This window comes from Diadema antillarum, unplaced genomic scaffold, assembly GCF_040938485.1.
Source record: "Diadema antillarum isolate AM-2024a unplaced genomic scaffold, OU_Dant_1.0 seq00000773_RagTag, whole genome shotgun sequence".
NCBI lineage: Eukaryota > Metazoa > Echinodermata > Echinoidea > Diadematoida > Diadematidae > Diadema > Diadema antillarum.
The window spans coordinates 267891-293092 of NW_027271662.1; the positions used below are offsets into that span (position 1 = coordinate 267891).

Genomic DNA, 25202 nt, shown 5'->3' on the forward strand with positions numbered 1-25202 from the left:
TAAATGCAAATTACAGTGGGTTCCTTTGAAATTTTTTCCTCAAAGTTTTGCTAAAGGGTAAAAGATAAATACATTTAAATACTCCAGAAGTCATGTGACATTTTGTCAATTACAAAAGGGTGAAATGGCCTGCGGAATTACTCCGGACAAATGTAACGTTACTAACCGTAACGTTACTAACCATGCTTTTGGGGGTCTAGCTAGGAAACTATTGGTCGAACTGCTAAAAAACATTGTGTGAACATTTGTCATGATGCAATAATTGAAATTAATGCAACACTTTGTTTGAAGTCACTTGAATTTTTGCACACTTTTGTTACAAGACATTGATTTTTTTTGTCATGTCCTTTTTTCGTAACGTTACTAACCAGCCCTTTAAGTTGCCATAGCAATGCTATTATTTCTTGGATTGTATTCATTCTTTTCTGTATCATAAACCTAGGAATGATGAACATGTTTTTAACATAATTTTGGCTTGAAATGAATAAATGGTAATTTAGTAGTAAAAACAAATATGTAAATTTGTTCAAATGTAACGTTACTAACCGCGGAATTGCCCATATGATGAATGTTAATATGCAGAATCAAAGTTATACTTCTGTATTTCAGAAACACTTTGTGGCTAAACTATACACAGTTCACAATGCTGTATAGCTTTGCTTAGAATATAGCGTCATTACTCCCATGTGCTGGTGTGCACGGACATTATTATCACATCCTGTTTAACTGCAATTATCATCCCAGTAACCACAATCTTCACTTGGATTTAGACTGTCTGCTTTGACCTTAAATTGGGATTCTTTAATTGCCAATCACAGCGTATATATATATATATATATATATATATATATATAATATTATGGATGACGATGGATTCAAAGAAAGAGCATTGCACGTAGTGGTTACAAGAGTGTAATCAATTATTATAATAGTAAGAACAGAAATATGTGATAAGACTGTATGTGATGATCGCGGTCATCTATTCAGACCAAGAACCATTATCTCCAATCGTGATTAATTACTCTTTGCAAGTTACAATTTGTTATTATTATGCAACTGGAGATTACAAAATATGCCCGATATTGTAAGTAGGTTTGCATCCTAGTTAATCACTATATACATTGGAAATTTGTGGTAACTATCATTTGTGCTGAAATTCTCATTTCATCGATGCTATAACTATTATCATAATCATAAGGAGAACCCAACAGCAGTATAATGACGATTGTTATGTAGGCCTAAGTATAATGTATCCAGTTGAAACGATCTAATCATTGTTAAAGTATCTTGACATCGTTACTCTGCACATGTGTTGACTAATAATTGGGCATTGTCTAAATTAAGGATTCATGCTTGGTCAAAGTGTTCCCATTTATTATTCAGAAATATGTTTATAAAGTGTTTTATTTCTGTAAGTTAACAAGCATTCTGAACCTGCATATACAGGCTCAGATACATGCATTGTATTTTATTGTATTGTATTGTATTGTATTGTAAATTTGTATTGTATTGAAATGTTTTCTTGCAAACTCAGCATACATTGATTGTAAGAAAGTGTGCTCACAAACACATTTCTTATGTTGAAGTTAGAAAAAAAAAGTCTGACTGCGAGGAAGCTTCCAAACTGTATTAGCTGAAGCAAGTTATATGGCTCTTTCCATCTATGTCAGACATACAAAACGGAAAGATATCATGGCAACATTAATGATACTTGCATATTTTTGCATTGTTTAGTTATCATGCCGCACATTTGTCATGCGGAGAATTCCACAATCGCAGTTTGTTAATACATTTATCAAAAACATATTCAGTATAGGCCATTCCGTTATACCTTGTTTCTCAGGAGCGGATGGAGCAAAGACAACTGAAAGACGATTGTGAATTGACTCATTAAGGCTGATGAGAGAGTTTGCAGCACATTAATGTACATTTCCTATTCATACATCATCTTCTCTTGTTTATCAGTCCGCTATTCTATTTGTGCTTGTATTTTTGTGACCTTTTATATTACTTTGAGTCTCTGGTTTCCTTTTTAACATGTATTTGTTCACGGTGTTTCAAACGTTTGTCTATTAGCAATGATTAAGGTTTTCGTGTCAAGAGTGTGCAGAATCACTAACAGACTCTTTTACTGTACTATAATTATTATAGTATTTTGATTTAGAGTCGTGTGTAATTTAACGTTGTTATTGATGCACTGTAATTAATAAGTATAATTGACAGTTAAAGTTGGTAATGCTTATTGAGATAAACACCCTATCACTAGTCTAAAGATATATTCAAAATGAAATGTGGTTTTGCAGATATCCTAAGTGCCACTATAGGAGAAATGGAGAATGTTAACAGTCATACTCACATGTCTTGATCAATCTCGTATCGCGCATCTTGCTTTATCGGCCTGAACGTTTGCTGCTTGTTTGTTTGCTTTTAATGCATATGATATTTTCACCTTTGGTATCAAATTGTACCATTTTACCATTCTATCAATCATCAGCCTTCAGAATATTTGTTTTGCATTCACCGATCACACCCCCCCCCCTCTTCTCTTGTCTCAATATCACGTGATACAGGTATAGTTGCCATGTAAACATACTTTCGGTCGGTATCATTAACTGATATCAGAGAGCATGATCTTTACAGAGATCATTCTGATACATGTATATCAATAAATCCATGTCAATATTATGACCATAACAAAATTTGCTTTGCATTGTTTTCAAGATTTAGTATTGGGAAAAACCCCACATTTGTTACATCTATATGGTGTTTTTTTCTGCTTTTAATTGTATATTTTTTTTTCTGTTTGGTCAGGGTTGATGTTTAAACTGCATCATTTTTGTTTAAAAAATATCATGCGAGTTTCATCTTTGACAGGTACTGATAATGATTAAAAAACGTGATGGATATCGTACATGCATTCACGATATTGCGAGTGATCAATTGTGTTTTCCGTAGCTATTGGTATTGTGTGTACGTCTGTGCGTATGTATGGTGTGTACGTGAACGTGTATGTGTACGTGTACGTGTACTAAAATATGTATGAGTACCCCTGATCGTAGCTCATCAAAACACTGTTTAAAGATATTTCTTTTTTTAAATTCTGTGACTTTGGTACCTTGTAAAAGTGAATTTACAAATAAAGACAAGGTTGTTAAAGAGAAGTGAAATCCTTGAGTGGCTAGATTTGGTATACCCATTTTTTTCTTATAGACAGAGGTGTTTGAGTAACCTTATGACAGTTTGATAGCATGTTAGTTATTGTTAGGTCTTTATTTATTTATTTGTTTATTTATTTATTTATTTCACATATTTTGAAAGGGTTGCTTGCTCAGCAAGGTCTGGTTTTCAGCAAGGCCCTTTTTAAAAACAACACATAAAATGTCTTTGGTATTTGGACAATGACAACTTATTTTTCAATGCCTGACATCTTTTACTATTCTGATCATCGTAATACCACTCACTCATTAAATTCAACTAGTTCCCTATATAATTGTTTGCGTCTTCTGCTTAATCGATCTTCGAGTGCAGTGCCACGTACGAGTAGTATTGTATTAAATGTACGAATGACTCAGTTATAATGCTTAGAGGTTATGTCCCACCCCCGCCCCCCCCCCCCCCCCCCCTCGTCTAAATGTAACTAGTCGTTAGGACAATGAACTACAGCGTATGTTGTTTTTAATATTCAGTTTTGAATTGATCTTGCCTAAAACTTTAGTGGGCACATCAAGTTTTGATATTAAACAGAACAATGTTTTTCTCTCTCTACCTACATAATTAGTACAGTCAAGCCGCTCAAGGGAAGCACGATGTGGGGTGTGGAGCCGGGAAATGTGCAAACGCCGGGAAACGTGCAAACGTCTCGCCGGGAAATGTGCAAACGCCGGGAAATGTGCAAACGTCTTGCCGGAAAATGTGCAAATCTCTAAATTTCATCAACGGGAAATGTGCAAACGTGTCTTCGGGAAATGTGCAAAAAGCCGCCGGGAAATGTGCAAACCATTCATTTCACCTATATTATGTATAGATGGAAGAGAAACTCTCAATCAAAGCTGCGCACGAACCATTACCATCTTTGCCACCTGTCTTAGAGACCATCTGTCTTGTTTTTGGGGTTTTTTTTTTACACTTTCAGCATTTTCTTGCAAACCCTACAACAAATTTTCATCAGATTTGGCAGATAACATCTTAATGGTGATATGATCGTAATTTCTTAAAATGAGCCCCCCCCCCCACACCAGTCCTAAGGGGGGGGGGGGGGTGGGTGGAGTTGAAGCCTCAGAGTCCCTAAACGCTTGATTTTTTTTTTCCATCTGTTGAACCGAAAAAGAAAGAGCTAAGTTAGTGCTATGAAGACATTAATGACTAAAATTCATGTTTGATTATGGCGGACCCAGGGGTGCCCTGATCGGGGGGTGAGGCAGAGGAGGGGGATTTTCCACATTTTCAGCATATTCTCGAAAAATCTAGGACGGATTTTCACCCAACTTGTGAGATACAGTCATATTTATGGTAATGTAATCTTGATTTGTTAAAGGCAGCCGACCGAAGTTTGTGCATGCAATTGCGCAATGCCAGAGACTCGGTGCTACTAGTATATCCATAAACGTGTGGGACAATGCTACCACTGAGACAAGTGTGTGTGTGTGCGTGTGTGTGTACGCATCATACACAAACATTGTCACCGCGAGCTGCGGTGATTGGAGGAGAGAGGCCAGAAGAAGCGTGGCTCTTTTGGCCTCTCTTCATGCGCATGCGCACTGAGAATGTGCGTCCATTCGGAAGCTCTCGTGGCTCGCTGGGACAGCCATTTTGGGTTGGGAGGTAAGCACAGGGAGCTCTCTTGTAGCCTACCGTATTTTCGCTGACCCATTGAGCCAGCGCTATTCTCATTCGGGGGTCACTACATTTGATACAGAATGGGGGAGGCAGCGTGTTGCGTTCGTCTCCGTGCCGCACAAACCACTCGCCACGACTGAGTGTCTTTAAAATGCGCCCCCCCCCCCCAAGGAGGGGGGGGGGGGATTAAAGCCTCAACATCCCCAAAATCTGGATTTTTTTGAAATCTTCTTCTGTCAAACCGAAAAAGATAGAGCTAGGTTAGTGCTATGAAGACATTAACGTGATTAATGAATGAAATTTCATGTTTGATTATGGCGGATCAAGGGGGGGCCCAGATCGGGGGGGGGGGGGGGGGTTACGGCACATTTTGATAAATTGCACATTTTGGTAAATTACCAAAATGTGCAGTTACCAAAATATGCCGTAACTATGATACGGCACATTTTGGTAACTGCACATTTTGGTAAATTTACCAAAATGTGCAGGACATTGACGGCACATTTTGGTAACTTTCTGCTCCTTCACAATCATCACAAAAACAAATTGTAAAGCAGTTTGTTTTTGTCCCCATCGAATGAGTTCGGCAGCCTGAAAGCCGTGTCACACCTTTCCGGGCAAGCTACGCGGGCTTGTTGCGAGTAAGGTTTTTCCAGCACGCAGGAAAATTATCTCGCCCGCAGCCAAGTTTTGAGCAGCACCTCGCAGGCAATTCCCACGCAGGCACTTCGCAGTCCCCGTATGCGGTCAGCGCGGCCAAGATAATGACATTCTGTCATTTCTGTTGGACTTCTGCCATTAATCTTTCAGATGAATTTCTGAGTTGTCAGCCCCCACGCGCCTGGCACAAAGGTCACACAGAATACCCGCAAGAAGAACATAAGTAGCACACATCCAGCAAGTAAGACACATGCACAACTCGCCCAAATCCTTGTCCGCCGTCAGAAATTGACCGGTATGCTGGAAAATCCGCACACGCAACAAGCCCGCGTAGCTTGCCCGGAAAGGTGTGACAAGGCCTTAACATGGTTACGGGTAGAAAGGATTTGCGTGCGCACCTCCGGGCGACTATACACGGGTGAGATACGTGCTAGGTACAGGTCATCTATGGGGACCTCCGGGTAGTAAAAATTGTTCCTCGCAAGTCGCACGCAAGGCTTGCCCGGAAAGATGTGACACGGCCTGTAAGGCCGTGTCACACCTGCCGGGTAAGCTACGCGGGCTTGTTGCGAGTAGGGATTTTTCAGCACGCAGGAGAATTTTCTGCTGGCGGACAAGAATGTTTACGAGTTTCGCACTTGTGTCTTTTGCTATACGCGTGCTACTTACCTTCTACTTGCGTATATTCCGTTTGACCTGCGTGAGAACTTTGAAACCGATCCGTTTTCTGTTACGAGCGACTTACGGGTACTGGCCAGTACCTGCGTTGGAATTGTCTGCAAGGTGCTGCCGGTAAGGGTCTCCTACTGGTGTTCTGCGTGTACCCCCGCAACCCACTCGGAACATATTTTGAACATGCTCAAGGCCTTGTCATACCGTATCTGGGGAAGTTTGACTTGCGGGGAAGCAAATTTGCTACCCGGAGCTCTCCGCAGTTTTCCTCACCTGACAGTACCTAGCGCGTATCTCACCTGTATTTGCCCAGAGGCGCGCACGTAAGTCCGATTTACCCGCAGCTAAGTTTACAGCACGACCAAAACTTTTTCCGGGTGAGTCGTGGAAATTGCCCGCAGAGGTACACGCAGAACGCCAGTAGGAGGCCCTTAGCGGCAGCACCTCGCAGGCAACTCCCACGCATGTATTTCGCAGTCCCCGTATGCGGCCAAATTAATGACATTCTGTGGTTCTTCTGCCATTCCTTCAGAGAAATTACTTCACTGAGTTGTCAGCCCCACGCACCTGGCACGCAGGTCACACAGGATACTCGCACGGAAAGCAATCGCAATAGCTTACTCGAGCCTTCAGCTCGGGTAACTAAATAAGTGTCTTGCCTGTCTTTACTGCAGGACCATATTTATTACCTTAACTCCTTGACCGTATTATACATCTCAAGCCCATCCATGGGTTTTTAGTTCTGAACTTTACCAAAGTGTGCAGATTGTCCAAAATGTGCAGGCAAATCCACTTTTAACTGCACATTTTGGTAACAGCTGATCCCGTCAGGTATAGGTGCACTATCGGCACATTTTGGTAAATTACCAAAATGCGCAGTTACCAAAATGTGCCGACACTAGTGAATACGCATTTTTGGCATTACTTGCACATTTTGGTAATTTACCAATATGTGCCGATTTACCAAAATGTGCCGTAACAGGGGGAGGGGTGATGGGTGGAGGGGGATATGCCACATTTTTAGCATCTTCTTGAAATATCTATGAAAGATTTTCACCAAACTTGACAGATAGCAAGATTATGGTAATAATTATGATCTTAATTTGTTCAAATGAGCCCCCCCCCCCCTTCCCCCACCGCAGAAGGGGTGGGGGGGGGGTGGGGCTGCTTTGGGTTGAAGCTTCAACGTCCCTACTCTGGAATTTTTTAATCTTCTTCTGTCAAACCGATAAAGATAGAGCTAAGGTAGTGCTATGAAGACACAGCGTTAATGAATGAATTTCATGCTTGGTTATGTCGGATCAAGGGGTCTCCAGATCGAGGGGGTGAGGGCAAGGAGAGGAATTTTCTACATTTTCAGCATCTTCTTGAAAAATCTACGACGGATTTTCACCAGAATTGGCAGATTGCCTCTTTCCGGTGATATGCACTTAATTTGTTAAAATGAGCCCCCCTCCCATACACACACACACACACACACACACACACACACACACACACACAAAACGCCGAAGGGGGGGGGGGGTGGGGGTTGAAGCCTCGGAGTCCCTATAAACACTGAAATTTTTATCTTCTTCTGTCAAACCGGAAAAGATAGAGCTTAGTTAGTGCTATGAAGACATTAATGCCTGAAATTTTATTTCACGTTTGATTGTGGCGGATCGAGGGGTGTCTTTATCGGGGGGGGGGGGGTGAATGAGTGGGAGGAGGGGGGATTTTCACATATTCTGTATCCTCTTGAGCAATCTTTAACGGATTTTCACCGAACGTGGGAGGTAGCATCCCTAGGGTGTAGTAGAATCCCACTTTGTTCGAAGGGGCAACAAGTCCAATTTGTTCCCCTTCCCCAAAGCTAGGGATAAGACCAGGGTAGTCCCCACATCATAAGCAGACGTGAAATTTCATCAAAGTATAGGTCTACCTTCTAAAATGTGATAAAATTGTGTTCTATTTCTCTTGGTTGTATAGAAAATTTCTTTAAAAAGTATGTATTCCGTTTTTCATATGTATAGGGTTTTCAATAAAATTCTGAATTCCACCCAAAGACCCCACCCCCTTCGTCTTGGTCCCTTTCAAGTTCAAGGGGCGGAGATGGGGGGGGGGGGGCTCCATCTCCTCCCATCTTAAGGGTTGGGGCAGTGCTCATTTAGACAAATTGAGGTCATATCACCAGATAAATACGCTACGCTACGTGTCGAGCTTGGCAAATATCTGTTACACAGGTTTCAATTCAGAAGAAGCTGAATATGACGTGACAAATCCGCCTCCGCCGCACTTAACATTAATTTATGAATTAACTTGATATAACAGGCACCAGCACTCTATTATCTCCATCATTTCTGTATAGAAGGCTTTTTTTTAAAGCTGATATATAATGTTATTACCCGAGGGATGCGTCTTGAGTTTTCAGGAAAAAGACAAAAATGTGAAAATTAAGCCTCCTTCCTACCCCCTCCCCTTTTTGGGTATCCCTTCATCTGTCATAGTATAAACTTGAATCTACATCATGCATTAACTGTACTTACAGTATTATCACCATAAAGATGCTATCTGCCAAGTTTGGTGAAAATTCGTCATAGATTTTTCAAGAAGATGGAGAAAATTTTGAAAATTCCCCTCCTTCCCCTCACCCTCACCTACGCCCGATCAGAGCACCCTAGACCCGCCGTAATCAAACATGAGATTTCGGTCATTAATGTCTTTATAGCACTAACTTTTTCGGTTCGACAGAAGTTATAAAAAAAGAAATCAAGAGAATAGGGACTCTGAGGATTCAACCCCCACCCCCTCCTCTTCGGCGAGGGGGGGGGGGGGGGAATTCAATTTAACAAATTAAGATCGAATCACCATAGTTATACATTTGCCAAGTGTGGTGAAAATCCGTCATAGATTTTACAAGACTATGCAGAAAATGTGGAAAATCCCCCTCCTCCCCCTCACACCCATTATCAGGGCACTCCTGGACCCGTCATAATCAAACCTGAAATTTTAGTAACTGGTGTCTTCATATAACGTAGTTCTATATTCTTCGGTTCAACAGAAGAAAATTACAACTTCCAGAGTTTAGGGACCTGAAGCTTCAACTCCCCCCCCCCCCCCTTTGGCGGTGGGAGGGGGTGGGGCTCATTTTACCATATAAGACTATATCACCGTAAAGATGGTATCTGCCAAGTTTGGTGAAAATCCTTCTTGAGATTTATCAAGAAGATGCAGTAAATGTGGACAATCCCCCTCCTCTCCATCACTTCCCCCCCCCCCCCAATCAGGGCATCCCTGGATCCGCCATAATCAAACATGAAATTTCAGTCATATATGTCTTCAAGGCACTAACTTATCTCTATCTTTTTTTTTTTGTTAGACAGAAAAAGATTTTAAAAATCCAGAGTTTAGGGCAATGAAGCTCTGAAGCTTACACTCCCCCCCCCCCCCTTTTCGGCCGGGGGTGGGGGGGGGTGGAGGATTGGGGGCTAATTTCAATTCATAAAGATCATATCACCGTAATGAGGCTATCTGACAAGTTTAGTGAAAATCTGTCGTAGACTTTTCAAGAAGATACTGAAAATGTAGAAAATCCCTCTCCTTCCCTCACCCCCCCCCCCCCCCACGATCCGGGCACCCCTGAATCCGTCATAATCAAACATGCAATTTCAGTCATTAATGTCTTCATAGCACTAGTTTAGGGACTCTGAGGCTTCAATTTGAAGACTCCTCCCCACTTATGGCCCCGTGCCCTGCATCCCTGGATCTGCCATTAAACGTGAACTCCTGTCATCAATGTCTTTAAAGAACCATAGCTCATTCTTATTTGGTTATATAATACAAGAAGATAATACCGTAGTTCTGGGACTTTGAGGCTCCCCCTGCCTCCCCTTTTTCGGGGGGGGGGGGGTCGGCTACTATAAACAAATTGAGATCCCATTGCCATAATCGTGCTACCCGCCAAATTTGTTGAAAATCTGTCAAGCATTTCATTAAGAAAATCTAAATGGTGGAAGTTTATGGGCAGTTTTGATACGGAGTTTTTCTACTATCTTTATACACAATATCGCTAAAGTAAATGATTTGCACATTTCCCGGCGACGTTTGCACATTTCCAGGCAAAATTGAACTTTTGCACATTTTCCGGCGTCATGTTTGCACATTTCCCTTTTATGAAATTTGCACATTTCGCGGCGTTTGCACATTTCCTGGCAAGACGTTTGCACATTTCCCGGCGTTTGCACATTTCCCGGCGAGACGTTTGCACAATTCCCGGCGTTTGCACATTTCCCGGCTCCACATGGGGTCATGCAATAGCCAGTGCGAAAGACATTTCAATGCCCCTTGTGATTTCATCATAAATATTACAAACCGCGACTCATTACATATTCATACACTTGTATAAAAGAATTTTTACATCAACGTACACAAAACAGATGTTCAATTTAGCCCCGGAATAATTAAACGTATCATGTTATAACAATATATAAAGATTTGTGTTTGTGTGTGTGTGTGTGTGTGTGTGAGTGTGCATGTGTGCATGTGGACAAGAGAAATCTTGAACACGCATATTAAAAATGGAACGATACAGAGAAGATTAGCATGGCCCCCTGCAGCAAGGATGACACGCACAATCGTGAAGCGTTCCACATAAAAAAAAAAAGAACGAAAAAAAAATGTGAGAGAGAGAATGTGTATGAGCAGCAGTTAGTCTGTGACATTTACCCTTTGACGTTTAACCTTTTATCGTCATGTGTTATCAGGGGCGGATCAAGGGATTCTGTAAAGGGGGGCGTGACTAATATTTCTGGTGCCACTTCCGGGTTTCATTTCATTGTTTTTCTTTTTATGTCTTTTGTTTTTTTACGAAAAATAATGGGGGGGGGGGGGCGTGCGCCGGTTGCGCCCCCCTCTGGATCCGCCACTGTGTTATTCTAGTTTGCACAAAGAGAAAAGTACAAGTAGATAACCCCGCTCTCTACTGCTCTATGACAACCTATGGTTGAAGCAACCGTAACGGAACATGAGATCCCACCGCCATACGCGGGTATTCCCAATTTGCAGTGCGCACGAAACAACGACAACGATGATAATTATCCACCCATGAATGCAAAAGCAATCCCACTCGAGGTGCGCGTTGGCATTGTTACCGATGTCCTTGCATTGTTATTGAGCAAAAGTTGCTCTTTGTGTGTTGACAATCGATATGCATGCCTTGCCTCGTTTCATGGAAGATCAAAGTGTTATTGCGACTGCCAGTATTGTAAAGTGAAGCGTATAACATTACTCGTAACTTTCTTTAATTCATATTCGTCCGTGATAGAATGTAACAGTGCATCAGCGGAAGGTGCATAGCGGAGATATTTTTTGGTTGATTGGCGAAAACAGTAAGTATATTGTAAAGTAGGCTTACAGAACAGCTATTGAAAGCAGTATCAATATTAGGCCTACCTACTGCAATGTGACGTGATTTCATTTTTTTTACCGCATGTCTTGCATCATCATCATATTCATGAATTTGAAAATTCATAAGAAACTCGTTTACTGATTTCGATGGGTGGGTCCTCGCGATTAAGCGAGTAAACAGTGATGTCACTGTACGCATAACATGCATAAGTAGGTATATAGTAGGATGGCTTGGGAGGGGAGGGAAGTGTCAGGGAAGAGTTTGCAAAAACTCCACTTCATGTTAAAGTTAAAATCAACGAATAGCGTTGCATCAACCAGACATAACAGTGTAGAGGTCATCAGATTGAATCGACAAGAATGATAAAGATATTTGAGATGTTTAATCCCACATGTGAGGGTGATATCGGTAATACAAATAATAGAGATATGTACCAGCGAAAGTGCTCATGTCATCTCGTCTGAAGTCTTCACATGCCTGCACACACATCTCAGCTTCGTGTTGTTGTTGGATTTTTTTAATGTATTCAAGAAGAAGATACCATCCCTTAATTCAAACCAAAACTATCCGGTAGTATTATGTACCACGTTTACTGGAGCATGTAATGCTAAATTATTCAAACGTCGAGTTCATTATAAAAATTTGATTGTATCGAACATGACTGGCAATGATCTTGTATCATTACACAAATCGCTTGGCGAGGGTAGGATCATTTTATGAAAGAGCGACCAATAGCACTGCTTCGTAAAAAGAAAACGAACAAACAAACAAACAAACCCGAAACCTTTCATCATTGTAATTTCTCTCATTGTTGACCAATTTTGATAAGACCAAGTAAAGTGTGTAATAACACATTGATAAACGCAGGGATTGATTTTTGGTCAAAACGTTTCGGGTTTCCTTTTTATCATTACAGTTTGTCTGGTGAAATGTTCCCATGAGCGTCAAATTCCCCATGTTTATTTTTAGAAGTGTTTTTCATCGTGCTCATTACGGTGACGCGACTGCAGTGACTGTATACCGTGTAGTCACTGCTACATGCTCTGTAGGTCCTACTGGGTTATTACCCACGCCGATGAAAATCGGCAGGGGGTTATGTAAAGGGTTCCGTATGTTTGTTTGTTTGTTTGTTTGTTTGTTTGTTTGTTTGTTTGTTCGTTCGTTTGTTTGTTTGTTTGTTTGTTTGTGTACAAGATAACAAGAGAACGGGTAAACGGATTTGCACGAAATGTTCAGGGGATGTTTGGATAATAGCAGGAAAGAATCAATTACATTTGGGTGATAATCGGTTGACCCTTGCAAATTCTGTGTGACCTTCAAGTTTTGACCCTATGGTATAGTGACCACTCCGAAAATTTCCCGTTTCTCACTTTGCGATTTTCCGCTACCATACGAAAACATAAACTCCCAAACGATCCGACTTCGCTGCTCAAATGTTTGTAAGAATTCCGAAATATACGTTTAGGCCTGTTTGAGGGACTATGTCCTTCTAGATTTATGAAAGTTCGTTCTCCGTCGTCACAAACTGGCCCGTATTTTGATGATTTTTCAAATTAACATTGATTGTGTTTTTTCGTTGGAGGAGCATTTGCTCGGTCCAGTCAGTCCGCAGCGTGTGCGATAATGAGGCACGAGCGACAATTTTATTCAGAATCACGTTTACGCAGTTTGTGCCCTTGAGACTGACGAGATTTCGCGATACTTTGCGAGAGTTTTTGCAGAGGTCGCAACAACAGCTTTCATAGCTTTCGCAGTGCATTGTTTGACCCAGGATGGTTAGTTAAGTTATAGAGCTGATTATGCTCATTAATTTGACACCTAATTTCCCTATTTTTGATGTCAATATAGTAGTCCATTTTAGCATCAAAGTAAACGATTATTTTGCCAATGTTCAAGAAGCTTTTAGATCATAGTTTGATGTTTTGCTAGTTCCTGACTGGTATTGAAAATAGATCTCCGTAATTTCTTCGATTTCACAATCGTGAAACTTGAGCGAGTATGATCAATTAAAAAACGAAGAGGGGCACCATTTTTAAGGTTGTGAATTTTCCTGTTGAAAACAAGGCAAATTATGTTTTCTTACTGGAAGTGGGGTAGTGAATGAACACGCGTGGAATGTGTTGTTGATACCCAGACAATGGTCGTGGACAATGGCCAGGATTGGAATGTTTCATGAGGAATTCCACTATCGCAGCTAGTCTTTGTTCATTCTGAAATGTGGTGTGTGCAAGCACATGGAAACATGTGCTTACTTCTTTCATGTGCATGCATTTCACCCTGTGTCAAGAATTCAGACTAGCAGTGCTCGGGGCAATCCACATGAATAATTGATTAAGCATTCATGTGCCTTGCAGCAGAGCTCGGGACAGGTGGCAGCCAGGTCCATTGTTCAGGGTCATTGTAAGTGCACACTCACATACACATCATTGGTTCCTGTGTAAAGTTCAAGTTTTGTATAGAGAGTGAAAATTCGATCACAATCTGGAACCTAACATTTAAAACTCACAGCATTGAGTCAGCAGCCAATGGATACTACGCAATGCGACACGCCGCGTCTTGCGACAGATTTCGACCAATCACAGACCCGGAATTCCGATGCGAATGCGAGGATAATCTTTTTAAACTCGACGCTAGACATGTCTCTGAATTTTGCTAGTTCCTGACCCGTATTGAAATGAAGATGGGAAAACGTGCCCTTATTGTGATACTATATACTTTAGCGGACATAGTCTTCACCATATTTTAGAGGGGCATGAAAGATTTCAGGTTAGTTTTTTGGCGTCAAACGTGAAGGAATATTTTTGAATACAATACCGAACTTCGAGAGGGATTTTGATATTCTATATTCTTCTTTTCCGTTTATTTTGATCATGAGCATATTTGCTTATGTTTTCTCTTTCAGTCGATACTAAAAGTGTCGAAAACTGACGAGAAATACTCGTTCTACACGGATTTATTCATGACCATGTATCTGCTCATTACGTATGCAAGCACCGCTCAGCCGTGCATACGACTTGAATAAATACGTGCGTTTTCACTCGCGCTGCGGACTGACTGCTAGGGGGTACGTAAATTTTGTTTTTCTTTTGCGCTTTTGTGGATACCATCAAAGATCGTACACTCATTCGACCTTTGATATCATCACACTCTCGGCTTGCAATAATCAAAATATCCCGCAAGAAAACGGCGTATTTCTCGATTTTTAGCGTTTTTCGGCGACCCGTCGCGTAGACAATACTCTTAAAACTGGACTTAATTCGCGCCCGCTTGGAAAAGTTCCGATTCTGCACTTGACGGTGGAATTTGGGATTTTCGATGGATTTTGGGAGGAGACTAAAGGACTTTCCTGTTGTGAATGAGTGTTACCGTATGTGAAATTATGTGATTTGCGTGTGATGTGACTGTAGAACCAAAGATCGTACACTGAAGTGTACGATCTTTGGTAGAACTCACTGGCTGGTGATAAAGCACGTACACTGGCAATTAAGTGACCGAATTCTGGTAGATGACCGAATGCACATTATGTTTACCCCGACTTTGTACTTAGGGCGTGGGTCTGCCGCCTTTGACGGCCCCTCTCTAGTTTGTTTGTTTGTTTGTTTTTTTTGTTTGTTTGTTTGTGTACAAGATAACAAGAGAACGGGTAAACGGATTTGCACGAAATGTTCAGGGGGTGTTTGGATAATGGCAGGAAAGAATTCATTAGATTTTGGTGATAATCGGTTGACCCTTGCAAATTCTGTGTGACCTTGAAGTTTTGACCCCATGATATAGTGACCACTCCGAAAATTTCCCGTTTCTCACTTTGCGATTTTCCGCTACCATACGAACACATAAACTCCCAAACGATCCGACTTCGCTGCTCAAATGTTCGTAAGAATTCCGAAATTTACGTTTAGGCCTATTTGAGGGACTATGTCCTTCTAGATTTATGAAAGTTTGTTCTCCGTCGTCACAAACTGGCCCGTATTTTGATGATTTTTCAAATTAACATTGATTGTTTTTTTCGTTGGAGGAGCATTTGCTCGGTCGCAGTCACACTGCACGATATGCGCGCTCAATGTCAATGCGTGTGCAAGGCCGCTGAAAATGCATCGCGCTCTACCCTGTTGGTGCAAAATAGCATCGGGGACGTTGCGGCGCTCGTTGGTGACCGAATACTGGTGCAGTAGACATTTGCATTTAACCCTTGCATTGAATAATTCCCGTAGACACTAATCATAGGGGTAATTGCCTAGGGGGTACGTAAATTTTGTTTTTCTTTTGCGCTTTTGTGGATACCATCAAAGATCGTACACTCATACGACCTTTGATATCAACACACTCTCGGCTTGCTATAAGCAAAATATCCCGCAAGAAAACGGCGTATTTCTCGATTTTTAGCGCTTTTTCGGCGACCCGTCGCGTAGACAATACTCTTAAAACTGGACTTAATTCGCGCGCGCTTGGAAAAGTTCCGAATCTGCACTTTTGACGGTGGAATTTGGGATTTTCGATGGATTTTTGGAGGAGACTAAAGGACTTTCCTGTGGTGAATGAGTGTTACCGTATGTGAAATGATGTGATTTGCGTGTGATGTGACTGTAGAACCAAAGATCGTACACTTCAGTGTACGATGTTTGGTAGAACGCACTGGCTGGTGATAAAGGACACTGGCAATTAAGTGACCGAATTCTGGTAGATGACCGAATGCACAGTATGTTTACCCCGACTTTGTACAAGGCGTGGGTCTGCCGCCTTTGACGGCCCCTCTCTAGTTTATTTTGTATAACTGTTATTTATGGTATGTGCATACGATAAGCTTTCTGTGCTGAGAAGAATATGAGTGAAGATGTAGATAAAGACCTTGCTCTTTCCAGTAAGAAAAAAAATGCATTCATCTAGAGTAGAGGAGATTGCGTCTAGTTTTTAAATGGGTAAGTTGTTACATGATTATTTTCTCAAAATCTAAACAACAGACGGCGTTACAAGCTATATCAAATCAAAACATATGAGAGGCATTGTATAATGTGACCCTGCACCACAAAACCAACAAAAAGTCACGAGACATGGATTTTTATTTAAGGAGTGATACTGAAAGGGCAAACTCTAAGCTTTAGAATGATGTTTAATTTGAATTCAAATGGACTCTTCTAACCATCTAAATATTGAAAAGAAACACATCCTGTGGAAAAGTGTTTACTGAGAAAAGATGCTGTAAGTGTAGAGTGTAATTTCAAGCGCTTCATCTCACCACGCCGTGTTAGCTGTGCAATGAATGGGACAAAAAAAAAGATAGCATGTGAAACTCCGCAGAGTAAACAATGAAGTGATTATCAAATTAAGCTGAAATTGGTCATGCTCTATAAATGCATTCTATCCTTGACTTATTCATATCAGTATACAGTATATTAAGATATATACAGATTTGATACTGCAAATATGATTTTGATGTAGGTATTGTATGATTATCATGTGTTTATTTGTATGTATGTGTTCATGCAGGGCCTCCAAGAACAACAGTGTTTAACCCACTGATGGAGCCACCCTGTGAAAATAAAACATATAAATAAATAAAATAAATAAATAAAATTCAAACTTTCGAAGTAGTAGAATCATCTTTTCACATGTTATTAGAGTTGAAAGTGAAGACTGTGTAAATAGTTTTTCAAGAAATGAAAAAGGGACTCTAAGAGACACTTAGTCGAACTATTCTACAAAGAGTTTTATAGAAAAACTGCTAAAAACACAATTTTCTATATGTCTTATGATCCCCAATTTTACCACGATATAGATGAAGTCTTGCTTTTTCAGAAAATATGAAAAAAAAAATCAAGATTGACGAAGTTGACCCATCACGCCTAAAAGCCCATTCACACGGCGCTTTACGGCTTAATCACGGCCAAAACACGTCAAAAAGTGGTCTACCGTGAAGCAGACGATGATGTTCGTGTTGATGTCGAGTTTAAGACGAGCTACGGTCGACTTATAGACGTTGCAGGACACGGGGAAAAATCGGAACGGCGTCGGACGCGGTAAAAAGTTTTGAAATGCTCAAAATTTTATTCCGCGGACAACCACGGGCGGCACACGTGGTAAAGACGTGCAACACACGTGAAACACACATGATAATCCGTGTTCCGGCAGTGATTAAAACTTGGGGAGACGCGGTAAGACGAGAAAGTTTAGCGGTCTGTCACGGGCAGAGCACGGTCATCTGACGCGTGTTACGCGTTGGTATCACGGGAAATAGCGTGTGTTTAGCGGCTTATCACCGAGAAATGGATTTTTCCGCGTACAAACACTTGGCTGGACGTGGTTAGCCGTGCTTAGGCAGTGCTTCAGCAGTGGAAAAGCCACCAACGGCCATACCCCGTACAAAGCACGGCCAAACCAAAATTGACCAAAAAATTACCACTTACGACCACGTCCACCAGATTTTCATAACGTTATGTACGTGATTTAGACGTGCTTATAGGCAGTGCTTCAGCAGTGGAACAGCCGCCAACGGCCATACCCCGTACAAAGCACGGCCAAACCAAAATTGACCAAAAAATTACCACTTATACGACCACGTCCACCAGATTTTCATAACTTTATGTACGTGATTTAGACGTGGAGTGCTGTGTGACCGGGGCTTAATGTGAGTCCTTTGAATACACAAATCCAGTGTAGTATGCGCGGTCACACACACGCACACATATAATCTCATAAATATGACTTTACAAGATACACAGGCCCTATACTGACCACACAAAAGAGATAGCTGAATTTGTGTACAGATCATGAGACTGAACATGGTATACATCCACATACTGATGTGATGCAAGACGTCTCAAAACCCAACCAGTTACAGATACTGATGACTAATGACCCGGATCCTGATGAAGGCCATCATGACAGGCTGAAAGCTTGATTAAAGGGAATAGTAGAGAGCAACGTCGGCCTCAAAGTTGATTTCTTACCCATGTATTAAACGTATTTATCATTACCATTGTAATAATAATATTAATATCAATGCGGTTATTATTATTATCATTATTATTATTATTGTTACCATAATTGTTACCACCATTATTGTATCGTTAGGTAAAGAATATTTAGCATTGTGTGCTGGCCTACATTAGATTGTAAGGTGATTCAAATTTCATCCGCAGTGCAGTCAACACGATGTATACGGTGCACCCGTACTCTGCCCACAGCATTTGTTAACACTCATAAACATTCCGAAACACACAAACACACAAATATATATATATATATATATATATATATATATATATATATACTTATTTATTTATCTATCATATATATATATATATATATATATATATATATATATAATCATTTATAATTTATGAAAGAGAGAGAGAGGGTGGGCTTGCAGGTACATAGATTTGTCACCTGAACTACATACTTCTTCTATTCTAACCGTGTTTAAAAAAAAATTGATTGAGGCAGTTATTGATATTGAAATATAAATTTAAACTGAATTTTCCTGAATGGCTTTATTTGCATCCCTAGTTTTTGTTATTCGTATTTCCATTGGTAAATTTAAAGTTTTCGTAATTGGGATGGCGACGTATGAACAAAATACTAACTCATTTTTATAGAGCCTAACCCTTTTAGCTCATAAATGTTTAGTTTTGCTGTTTTGACATTCATGTTTCCTACGCAGTTGTACATATATAATGTGATCAATTTTTGTTCCTGGACCCCTCAGTAAAATAGTTGTGTTGGGTGGGCTCAGCTGACTCTAGAAATAAAACCGGATTTTCACCTCTTACAAGTGTCTTATGCTGTCTGATTATGCACTATACCCGTACACTGATCTGGTCTCAACCTTCCACAAGAAAATTAGATTATATATATATATATATATATATATATATATGCACTCATATAGACTCATGTTAGACAGATTTATACTATCATAAGTGCAGCCATACGAGTGAGTCACTTTGTGTATCATTTCACAGCCCTGGTGAAGGTCTTAAAAAGACCGAAAGCTTGGGAATAAACCACATACGTTAATCAATAGGTACGTCCACGAATGCTCTTATTTTCTCGCAGTATTATATATATCATATACTATTATATACTATTATTTTTTTTTCATTTTTCCCGACCTGTGTATCTCAAAATAACTACATGTATATTGTTATAAATGACTTAAATAACTTATATCAAATACTTGAGTAGTATATCATTTACTCATTATTCATCTAGCGATCCACGTCCGACAAGCTTTGCTTTTTAGTGGATCACTATTTTCCATAATCGAATTTATTTTCCGCTCGCCCACGAAGTATCTATGCATTGTTCCTCCTAATTATTGTATATATATGTTGTTCTATAATTCATCTCGTATACTACATGAATCTTTTGCAAACGTTTGAACAATATTATTCCATGACATGTATACTTTGTACTATGTTTTTGATTTTCGTTGAATGGAAATAAACTATGATTGATTGATTGATTGATATATATATATATATATGCATATATATATATATATGTAGTCGAGGCAAATCATGTTTGACCTCAACCACCCTATGTGATTACATCTTCTTCACACCACACCTTCACAGATATAATGTGCTAGCATGATCATGGGCCACCTTCCCACATCCTCTGGAAGCGACTGTTTTCAAGGGGAAGAGGGCGCTCGATGATGCGTGTCTGTCCCAAGTGATCGTTGCCCTCACACGGCCGGCAGTTTATCACCCTTACACGGCAGGCAGTCACGCTGACTGTGAGACAGCATTAGTTGGCAGGTAGGAGCCTGAAATTATTTTCCAAAGTCATATGTAAGCAATGAATTCGTAAAACTAACTTAAGATCTGATTTCAAGAAAATTCAGAATCGTTCATACCATTGAACGCTTTTTCATTTTTTTTTCAATTCATAGTCATGAATTAGCAAACCAGCAAAAGCCTTCTTCCATAATGACAGAGAGAGAGAGAGAGAGAGAGAGAGAGAGAGAGAGAGACAGACAGACAGACAGGAGGAAACTTCTGAAAGTGATTGTGTAAATGATCGCAACCCTTGTAGGTTTTTAACTGTAAGTGACCTTTAGATCTAGATGGCGGTCATACTGGGCTTTGCAAATTTGGCCGCCACAGAGGGGGCCCTTCTTGGCGCCCGTCAAAAATCAAAATACTTAGTACGGTTTGGGCTGCATGTGTGCCAAATTTGGTGCTTTTGAAGAATTTTAACAAAAAAAGATTCCCTCGCGACCCCCCTCCCCACCACCACTACGAATAAAAACAGTTAAGTGTTCATTCAAAATCAGTGAGTGTATCGTTCCGTAGTAGCATTGTTCATAATTAAATGCACCAAAGGACATGAACAAATTGTACTGCATTTATTTCATCATAATTGTGACCGTGCATCACAAAACGAACAAAAATTCGCACCCCTGATTTTACGAGAGGTCTCCAAAAAAAGGTGAAATGGGTCAACCAAATCAATCTTGAGTTTATCATATTTCCTGAAATAGCTATCCGTCTTATACATTATTCTTGTAAGTGTGGAAAACATAACATGAATAGGAAAATGTGCTTTCAGCAGTTTTTCTACAGCCCATTTTTGGGGAGAATAGAATGATAAGGTATGTCTTAGAGTCCCCCTTTTATTTCTTGAAATCCTTTGCACACTCTTCCCTTTCATGTCTAACGTCTTTTGAAAGGACAACACTACTGCTTTGAAAGTTGGCATTAATAATGGCAGAATATGTTAATAGAACATGCTCAATAAGCTTATTCTAATAATCCCTTCTTTGTTGTTGCTCCGATGGTTTACCTGTGTTTTGTCCCTTTCATTACACAGCTAGCGCTTGAATAGACCCTGTACTTCAGAGCCTCTTTTCTCAGTTCACACTTTTCCAGTGTGTGCTTTCTTTCTAGTAATTAGATAGGTTAGGGGAGTCGATTTGAATCGCGGTATACATCATTTTAAAGCTTAGAGTCTGCTCTTTCACAATCTGTCCGCAACTAAATATCCATATCTGGCGACTTTTTGTTGGTTTTGTGATGCAGGGTCACATTTATTTCGTTGCAAGAGGAAAGACATTTCATGTATAGTATTCATGAAATCATGAAAACCACTGTGATAATAAATATCATTAATTCACCAAACACATGTGATTTTCCCCAATTAGCAACAGAAGAATCGGGATGCAGAGATCACGAAACCATTCTACGAGGTGTTTTTTTTATTGTAATAAAGTTCTTTTATTGATCCATAACTCAAACATGTGAATCTCGAATAGATATAGCTATAGATTACATTATTTCTGCATAAACTCAGTACAAGGTGCATGTGACCATGTCATGTCTGATGCCTGAATCAATATTCTGCCTTCTTAACCAGAATAACCTATTGTTCTTTGATCGGTAGATGTACTGACATTCCTCAAATACTATAGTAACTACCACTGTTGGAATGCGCGTCACCAAGACTACACAGCTGAACATTACACCCCCACATACAATTCTGAAGCATTCCAATACGTCTGGATACAATGGTATAGACCATTCCTATACACTCCTGTACAGTGTACGCGTATCAGGGTTACCGGCTCTCAATCATCATTCTATGCCTTTGTGTGGTAAACACCTCCCCCATAGACCATTCCCCCCCCCCAGGGTTACCGGCTCTCCCCCCCACCCCCCCACCCCCCAAAAAATATATGGATCATTTTTCGATATACCCTTGATGACGGAGAGCATCAGTATATACTATTGTTATCTTGAAATAGAATTCTGTTGAAAGCAGACAAAGAAAACAAAACAGAATAATCACCATCAAACCTACACATCACATACCCCCCCCCCCCCTCCACAAAACAAAACACCCCGATTAACCAGCAAACTGGTGGGCATTGCCAATGCTCCAGGTGCCGTCAAAACTTAAATACAACTTACATATTCATAAAACTGTGTAATTTGGTCCATTTAGCTTGGTGCACATGTAGTTTTTTTTCCTACAGGGAATAAAGTTCTGAACTTTCTCAATGTGGAGCACATAGTTAATAAAATATTTGCTGCTTGGCTTGGTATCTTTATATTTACATACCAAAATATACCGTTTCCCATGCAGCACCAGAAAATACAACAATCTACATACTTGCATGTTTAGTTTTATCAGCACTTCCGTGTACCATTCATTCTGCTGATAACTTTTCTAAATGCAGTTCTCTGAAAATAACCCCCACCTCATACCAAATGTAATGTCATGTGATAGGAAGAGTTTCACCACATAGGATAGCATTAAACACATAAATTGGACGCTGCTAATTTCAATTTAAATGTCATATTATTGACATTATTGCTGATCACTATTAGTTTTCGAAGGTGTTTGATCGAGAGGTAGGGACATTTTATTTTGAGGTAAAGTATGTAATGTTGAGCTCGTTGTCAAGTCCGGCTCAAGATAAATCATGTTTGCATGTCAACCTCATGATCCAGTAATGGCGAGTCCAGGAAACGCCAATTACGGTGGGGGACGAAGCGGAGGGAGAGTAGGTAGACGACAAGGTGAAAAGGTCTTTGAAGAGACTGAACGAGGAGGAAGACGACATCCAGATGCCCTTCGTTTTGGAGTTCGGGGTCCACAAGAGGAACAGGGAGGTGCGGATGGTTCAAGGAGGGGGGCACCACACTCGACTCGTGGTAGTCGAGGTCATGGTGCAAGACATGACTCTGTCAGGTAAATTTTTGTTATGCTGTCGTCTCATTCTTTCATTGAGCACAACCAGTAGTATTAGTAGAGCGGTTAAGCCCTCAAAATCACGTGAATTGTGCAAAATTTGACTAAAGCATGAAACTTTCACCAGTGTTAGTACATACCATAAGATTTATTTTAAGATCGGGAGTTAAGTCTGATTTGACCTCTGATGACCTCCAGAGGTCAATGAACTTTAGATATCAGAATATTGATGTTTGGAGACATTTGTGAATGATAGATGTGGTTATGATGCACTAAACATGCATTTACACGACAGAGAAATCATTTTCTGATTCAACAGAGCACTAACAGTTTTTACCTTTGACCTCTGATGACCTCGAGAGGTCAATGAACTTTAAATATCAGAATGTCGATGTTTTGACACATTTGTGAATGATATATGGGGTTATGATGCACCAAACATGCATCTATACTTCAGGAAAACCATTTTTTGATTCCACAGAGCATTGACAGGTTTCTACCTTTGACCTCTGATGACCTTTAGAGGTCAATGACCTCAAAATATCCTAATATTGATTTGTGATGTCATTGGTTGGTGATAAACATGGAAAAGATGTACAAAACAAGCATATCTGTTTAACAATGACATTGTCTTCATATTCCAAGGCACACAGACGAGTTTTTGCCTTTAACCTCTGACGATCGCGAGAGGTCAATGACCTCAAGGTATCAGAATACTAGCAGTTTGGCATCATTAATGGTAAACATGATGATGTTCTAGAAGGCACTCGTAGGCCCTGCTTAGTAACGAGCCATTACCTTTCACCTATGAAAATCACACAAGGTAGGCCTACGTTTAAGACCTCTAATGAAATGTAAGGATATAAATATTGATATTGTGATGATTGATAGTTAATTGTTTATAATCTAGGGCTTACCATGCATTTCTGTTACCAAAAAAGTGGCTACTCATTCCGCAGAACTTTTCAGATAATTATCTACATCGGGTATGTGCACAGAGCAAGGGGTGTCGATCTGTTTTCACGGGGTGCTGTTCGTTATTCCGAAGGTTCGATATTCCGAAGGTTCGTTAATCCGAAACACACAAATTCCCTATATCTAGAGGTTCGTTAATCCGAAAATGAAAAAGGGTTCGTTAATCCGAACATTTGTGGCGTTATTCCGAAGGTTTGTCATTCCGAAGATTGTTTAATCCGAAAATGAAATTCGGAAAAACGAACCTCCGGAATAACGAATCTTCGGACTGAAGAGCCTTCAGAATAACGAACCTTCGGAATAACGAGCTGTAACCGTTTTCACGTGGGGGGGGACTTGGAAAATATTAGTAAGCATAACTCCATGGTGCAAAGGAGTGGAGTGGAGGGGGAGGGTGCGGGTGGGGGATTGGATTTTTGCAGTTTTAGACCTGAAATCAGTGATTTAGTGCAGCTCTTGTTTTTATCGTGTGCGTCATCACTAATGGAAGTTGATGGGGTGTGGGTGCATCTCACCCCCCCCTCCCTCCCGAAGAGGAAGTTTTTGAATTTTTAGAATCTGAAGCATACGTTTGGGGGGAATATTTGGAAAATTATGGATCGCCAAAGTGTACCACGTCTATATGGATGGGAACCCAGCAAGGGCAGCGTTGGCGAGGGTAGGGTATTCCACTCCCATTCGAGAGAGCGCTTGTAATTTGAGAAATGAGATTCAACGATCTGACACATACTGTGCAGTTTTGAAGGAATATCTCGAAATTTGTATCAGAGAGGTGTAGTAAGTCAGCCATATATGGATGGAGACCAATCGAGGGAAGGATGTGGGTGGAGGCACCCCCTACATTATGGAGCTTTTTTATTCTTTTGTTTGCAATTCAATGATCTCGTGCCGCTCTTGGTTGAACTACCATTTGAAAAAAAAAAAAAATGTCCATCCCTAAATGAGTAGCCATAACCAATGCATGGAGGGGAGGTTGATA

The 25202-nt window shown here is 40.4% G+C and overlaps 2 pseudogenes; both read left to right on the plus strand.

Moving 5' to 3' along the window:
* LOC139738897 (NFX1-type zinc finger-containing protein 1-like) overlaps positions 1-25202 on the plus strand; it is an 86802-nt pseudogene that overhangs the window by 48782 nt on the left and 12818 nt on the right.
* LOC139738915 (U6 spliceosomal RNA) lies at positions 10690-10803 on the plus strand (annotated as a pseudogene).